The sequence below is a fragment of the Belonocnema kinseyi genome, chromosome 10 (assembly GCF_010883055.1).
Source record: "Belonocnema kinseyi isolate 2016_QV_RU_SX_M_011 chromosome 10, B_treatae_v1, whole genome shotgun sequence".
Taxonomy (NCBI): domain Eukaryota; kingdom Metazoa; phylum Arthropoda; class Insecta; order Hymenoptera; family Cynipidae; genus Belonocnema; species Belonocnema kinseyi.
Window position 1 is genome coordinate 40,522,483 of NC_046666.1, and position 6,483 is coordinate 40,528,965.

Here is a 6,483-nt window from a genome sequence, read left to right on the forward strand (position 1 = left end):
TCGAGAGAAAATGTTCTAATTATATCTGTTTTTTTTAGGATATATCAATAAACAGCAAAGTAGGAAGAATAAATTAAAAAAATAATGTTTTTTTAGTGCATTTTTCAAGATAAATTACAAATTAGTGACGTTTTCATAAAATCAGCCTCTTGAGACTTCTTTTTTCTCACTGTGCGTTGAGGGCCTAAGAATACTTATTTTATTAGACGATCTGACAGTTTCGAAATAAACGATATGGTTTTGTTATACTAAAGCCATTCCTTGATTTTGCAACTGACATTTCTCATTAGATTATTGTAGTCAGTTTTTTTACACGCCCTATTATATTAGGTGAATAGATTTAATTTTTATTACGTTTTTCATATAGAAATAATCGAGAAGTTCTAACTTTATGATTTATTTTAATGTATATTTTAATTTCAAGATAGTCTTGAATTTTTTAAGGATTTTTTTGAAATCTAAATTCGGCCGCTTTAAAAAAAACCCGCACAAAATACATTGAAGAAAGGTCTCTGTTGATTTTGTTCGTTTTGAGATATTTTGTAACTTGTGTCATTATGAACAAAAAATCCCAGTGGCGAAAAATCGAAAAACGGAGAGTTTTTCATCCTTATTGTCCCAAAGGTTGCTTTTCATGAGCTAGAGGAGCTCTGTCGACGTTCGAACTGTTTTGAGCCGTTCACGGATCATGAGTAAATGCCTGTCCCTTTGAAATTTTTTAGTTTAGGACACTTAGATTAATACTAGCAATTTTCGAAAGTTGAGAGTGAATGCATTGGTGGGAATTGAGAGTTATTCCGGAGCGCCAAACATTTTGAGCCAAACAGTTCTAGCCAAATAGTTCGAGCCAAACAGTTTGACCTCAATATTTCGAGTAAAACAGTTCGAGCGCTGAAAGGGCGCCTTTAGGATGCACTAAAAACGACGTTTGGTACCACACCAATCAATAACTGTTAACCTCTCGACTTTCAGATATGGATATTATTAATGGGGGGGGGGGGGGGGGGGGGGGGGGGGGGCTCGGAGTAAAAAATATCAAAGAGACAGAGAGGTCGGCATGATCCCTGAGCTGCCAAACAGTTAGAGCATTGGCAGAGCACCTTTAGCGTGCAATAAAATCCGCATTTGGTGCCAAATCGGTGAACAACTTCATCTTCCGGCTTTATGATATTGATATATTAATCTGGAGATTTTAAACTACAAAATATCAAGGAGATAGGCAGTTAGGTATGATCCATGAGCGTGGCGCCAAACAGTCACCTAACATTTGCCAAATACTCGTCAAACAGTCGCAAAAAAATCGCCAAACAGTTGCAAAACAGTCGCCAAACAAACCTTTGGCGCGAGACAAACGAACAATTGTTCATTTTTCGACTTTTTGGCATAAGGATTTTTTGTTCAGAATGTCACAAACTACAACATATATGAAAACAAATGAAATCTGAGACCTTTTTTCAATGTAATTTGTGCGGGGTCTATTAGAAGAGTTAATTTTGAAGCGGAGGAATTTGTTAATTTTTTGCTGGTATGTATACGCCTCTCAGAAATTCGTCGAGTTTCCTCGCCTCGGCCACGTCGTTCTAGATTTCTTTACATTAAAGAGAGAACTGTAGCGAGCGAAGGGCCGATTAGTTCTTGTCCCCTGACTTTGTACAAGAGTTGAACCGCCAGAAAAATGAAAGTAATTAAGGAACTTGGTTATTCGTTGCCACGCGGTATAGGCATTCTTTGAGTGCTGAGTAAAACGTAATTCTCTAGGTTAAATGTATCTATATTAACAAAAAAAGTGGAAAAAGAAAACCGTGTTTCGCCAAATAGAGGCGGCTACGGCAACCGTGACGATGATGAAACTGATTATCATTAGCATTATCATTATGATTATGATTACACTTTAAATGCTCGACATAAGAAGAAAATACTGGGAAAACTGAAAAATCTCGAAAAAATGGCCGTCCCTGTAGAACACCCGAAAAATAGAATATTTGAAATAGAAAATTCCTGAAATTATAAAATTTTCGATATCAGGAATCACCGGCTTAACCCTATTCTTGAAAAACTTCCCTTTTTCCCTCTTTCTCTTTAAATATGCCACATTTGAGAATATACTGAAAATTAATTGTTGGCATTTTTTTTTTAAATTTTTTAAATTCCCTACTGAGAATCCATTTGAGAAATATTAATTAGCCAAATATTATTTTCGAATGATGACCCGTTTTCGAAAAAATAAACTTTTATCGTCATTTTTTCATGGAATGATTTTTTTAGTTATTAAACTTAATTTTGAATTTTCTTGAGTGTGTAGCAATTAAATTTCTAACTGTAGATGTGGTTTGATTTTGGGAATTTTGTGTTTCGAATTTTTTTTTCGGTAATATTCCAGGGTCGGGAAATTTTATTTCTCGGGATTTTTCAGTCGTCCCCAAACACGCTTGTTTTGTTTATATGATTAAAAACTAGGGTGTGTTGGAAAACGGGAATTTTGGGAATGAAACGCCTTGGAGCTGAAAAGGTTTCGTCATGAGTGCATTGCAAATTGTTCAGGGTGGCCGCTGAACCTGGAAATTATGGGAATTGTTTTTTCAAATGAAATGTAAAACAAGATATATATTAGTCGATCCATTACAATTTATGCAGAAATTTTAAGGAGCCTAGAAACTTTTTAATCCTGGCAGATTTTCCTTGAAATTCTCCTTTTTGAACTGGCCCTATTAAAAAATTATTGTCAAATGGATTTGCTTTGCCAGTGAAAAAACGTGATGGTTTCGTCGATAAGTTATTGAAAAATGGGCCGTCATGGCGGGGTCTTACGAGAATCCGAACGCATATTTGTCCACCGCGAACTCTCCAATTCGAGTTAGTCATCAGTGTCGTGATTACGATGATATTTAAAGGTAACCGTGGAGGGCAGTCGCTGGATTTGATTGGATCAGTGTTTCTCAAGCTCATTGTGCTAGACTCCAATATCCACCCTCGACACGGAAACCACTTACGTATTCATAGTCGGTCTAATTAAGATTGTCAGTCCTGATTTTCTAGCGAGAGATAACAATTATGGCTCGGTTCAGTCTTAATTCTCAATTTTAAATTCAGGATTCCATTTTTGTCGAGATATTTGCGAACTACCGATTTTAGCATCAAACAAATTAGAGATTAATCGTGCAAGATTCGGTGGATTTCTTTCGTTTTGAGATATATTATAGCTTGTGCAATTCTAAACAAAAAATCCTCTTGGAAAAAAGTTGAAAAATGGACAGTTTTTCATCTTCGTGCCAAAGGTTGCGTCTGATGCAACTGTTTGGCGTGCCGCCAAATACTTCTAGCGTGCACTAAAATCGACATTTGATGCTGCACCGATAAATATCTTCATCTCTCTACTTTCGGATGTTGATATTATTAATCTGGGGACCCTAAATTGCAAAAGATCAAAGAGAAGGAGAGCTCGGTGTGATTCCTGAGCGTGGCGCCAAACAGTTCGAGCATTGATAGCGCAAATTTAGTGCGCACTAAAATCCGTATTTGTTGCTAAACCGATGAATAATTTAATCTCGAGTATCGGAAGTTGATATTAATAATCCTGGGGTCCTAGACTACAAAATATTGAACGGACAGACAGTTAAGCATGATCCCTGAGCGTGACGCCTAACAGTTTGAGCGTCGGCAGTTCGGGAGTTCGCCAAATAGTTCTAGCGTGTACTTAAATCGACATTTGGTGCCACACAGATGAGTAACTTCACCTCTCGACTTTCGGATGTCGATATTATTAATCTGGGGACCCTAAACTGCAAAAGATCAAAGGAAGGAGAGCTCAGTGTGATTCCTGAGCGTGGCCCCAAACAGTTCGAGAATTGACAACGCACATTTAGCGTGCACTAAAATCCGTATTTGTTGCCAAACTGATGAATAATTTCATACCTAGTATCGCAAGTTGATATTAATAATCTGGGGGTCCTAGACTACTATATATTAAAGGGACAGACAGTTAGGCATGATCCCTGAGCGTGGCGCCTAACAGTTCGAACGTCCGCAGTTCGGGAGTTCGCCAAACAGTTCTAGTGTGAATTAAAATTTACATTTGGTGCCACACCGATGAATAACTTTATCTTTTAACTTTCGGACACTGGCATTATCAATTTGGGGCTAATAAGCGAGAAAATATTAAAGGGATAGGCAGTTAGACATGATCCCTGAGCGCGGCTCCAAACTGTTAGAGCGTAGGCAGTTCGGGAGTTCGCCAGACAATTCTAGCGTGCACTTAAATCGACATTTGGTGCCACACCGATGAATAACTTCACCTCTTGACTTTCGGGTGTTGATATTATTAATCTAGGGACCCTAAACTACAAAAGATCAAAGAGATGGAGATCTCGGCGAGATCCCTGAGCGTGGCGTAAACAGTTCGAGCATTGACAGCGCACATTTAGCGTGCACTAAAATCCGCATTTGTTGCCAAACCGATGAATAATTTCATATCGAGTAACGGACATTGATATTAATAATCGGGGAGTCCTGGAATATCAGACATTAAAGAGGCATGATCCCTGAGCGTGGCGCCAAACAGTTCGAGCGTGCACTAAAATCAACATTTGGTGCCACACCGGTGAATGTCTTTATCTTTTGACTTTAGGATATTGATACTATTAATCCGGGGATCCTGAACTACAAAATATCAAAGGGACAAGTTAGGCATGATGACTGAGCGTGGCGCCAAACAGTTCGCTACCTTTGGCGCGATTCACACGGAAAACTGTCCATTTTTCGAATTTTCTCCATTAGGATTCTTGATTCAGAATCTCATAAGCTATAATATATCTCGCAACAAAAGAAAAAATCCCTCGAGAGAATTTAAAAATCGAGACCATTCCAGAATGGAATCCTGAAAGTTGATAGTCTACCAAAGTTGAAGTTTGCAGAACAGTTTATCCCAGATTGTAAATACCTGTTTTCCTAGATTCTAGAAGAATAAAAAATGAAATATCTCTCGCTAAACAAGGAGGATGTTAAATCCTAGGTGTAATAGCTCAGGGCGCAAGATTGTTAACCTCACAGAAAGCCATATAGATTATTATACTTTGACTTTCCTAGAGCCAAAAAGCGTTCAGGTTTAGCTCAATGCCAGAGGATGCAAATAAAAAATGGTACTTTTACGATTAAAAATTATATTGTTGTCTCTGGAGTTCACCGCAGGTCGGTGGGCTCTTCTGTTTTGCCTGAACGTAACTTCGTTCTGTCCATTTGATGCGTTAAAAAATACAAAACTTTATATCCAGCGTGCTGGAGATTACGTCAATTAAAACCAGAGGAAGAAGGCCGATGGAAAGACGCCTCCGAGTATTCAGTCGATCAATTCTGCGAATTACGATAGCGATAATGTAATGTATCGTGAATTGTGCTGGATATTGCGATACTGGGACACATTTCTAATATTCAATTTGGGAAAATGTAAAGAGTGAGCAAATTTTTGTAAGTAATTGTTTCATAAGCCATTGAATTCTCAAGGTGTTCATCTGGCAGAGAAAACCGGAAATGAACGGGATTTTTCTCTTGGATAGTAAATTTTTGAAAAAAAATTATAATTCCAAGTTGGAACGGTAATTTTCGAAAGTAATTATGATTCTGATTTGGAGGAGGAAATTTTCGGAAAGAATTATACATCTGACTTGGAAAAGTAAATTTTCCAAAAGAATTACAACTTTGAATTGGAGCGGGAAATTTTCGATAAGAATTATAATTCTGACATTCAACAGGGAATTTTCTAAAAGAGTTAAAATTCTGAGTTAGACTTAGAATAATTGTGACTTGAAAAAGTAAATTTTCTAGATAGAGAAAAGATAATTTTGGATTCGAACAGCAAAGTTTCCGAAGTGATATTATAGGTCATTCAGAATTTGCTCGTAGAATTTTAGAAACAAAATGATGAGTTAGATCTGGAACAAGGAATTTTGAAAAAGAATTAAAATTCTCATTTGGAAGAGGAAATTTTCTAGAAAAATTATAATTTTGAACTTAGGACTGGGAATTTCAGTAAAAGAAAATAATAATGTTGACAATTAAGACAGGGAATTCCCGTAAAGAATTATAATTCTTCGTGCGGATGGAGAATATATGAAATATTTAAAATTATATTTTTTCAGAAAAAAATTAATTTAAAAAATATTATATGTGAAATATAAATTGAATATAAAAAACTTTTGCATAAAGAATTATTATTTAGAAGTTGGAACAGTGAACTTAATAAAGAATTGATAATTCTGTCTTGAAATAGGTAACTTTTATAGAATGAGTAATATTGGAAAATAATTTTGATTCTGATTTATAAAAAAGGAATTTACAGAAAAAATCCCTGCTCTATGTCAAAATTTGTTCAAATAAAACATTCTTTTTTTTTAAATGAAAATTTGCCAGATTTTGAAACTTCCCTCTCCCGATTTTCAGAAAAAGAAGTTATTATATTTTTGAATTATAATAGAAATTAAAAAACAAATG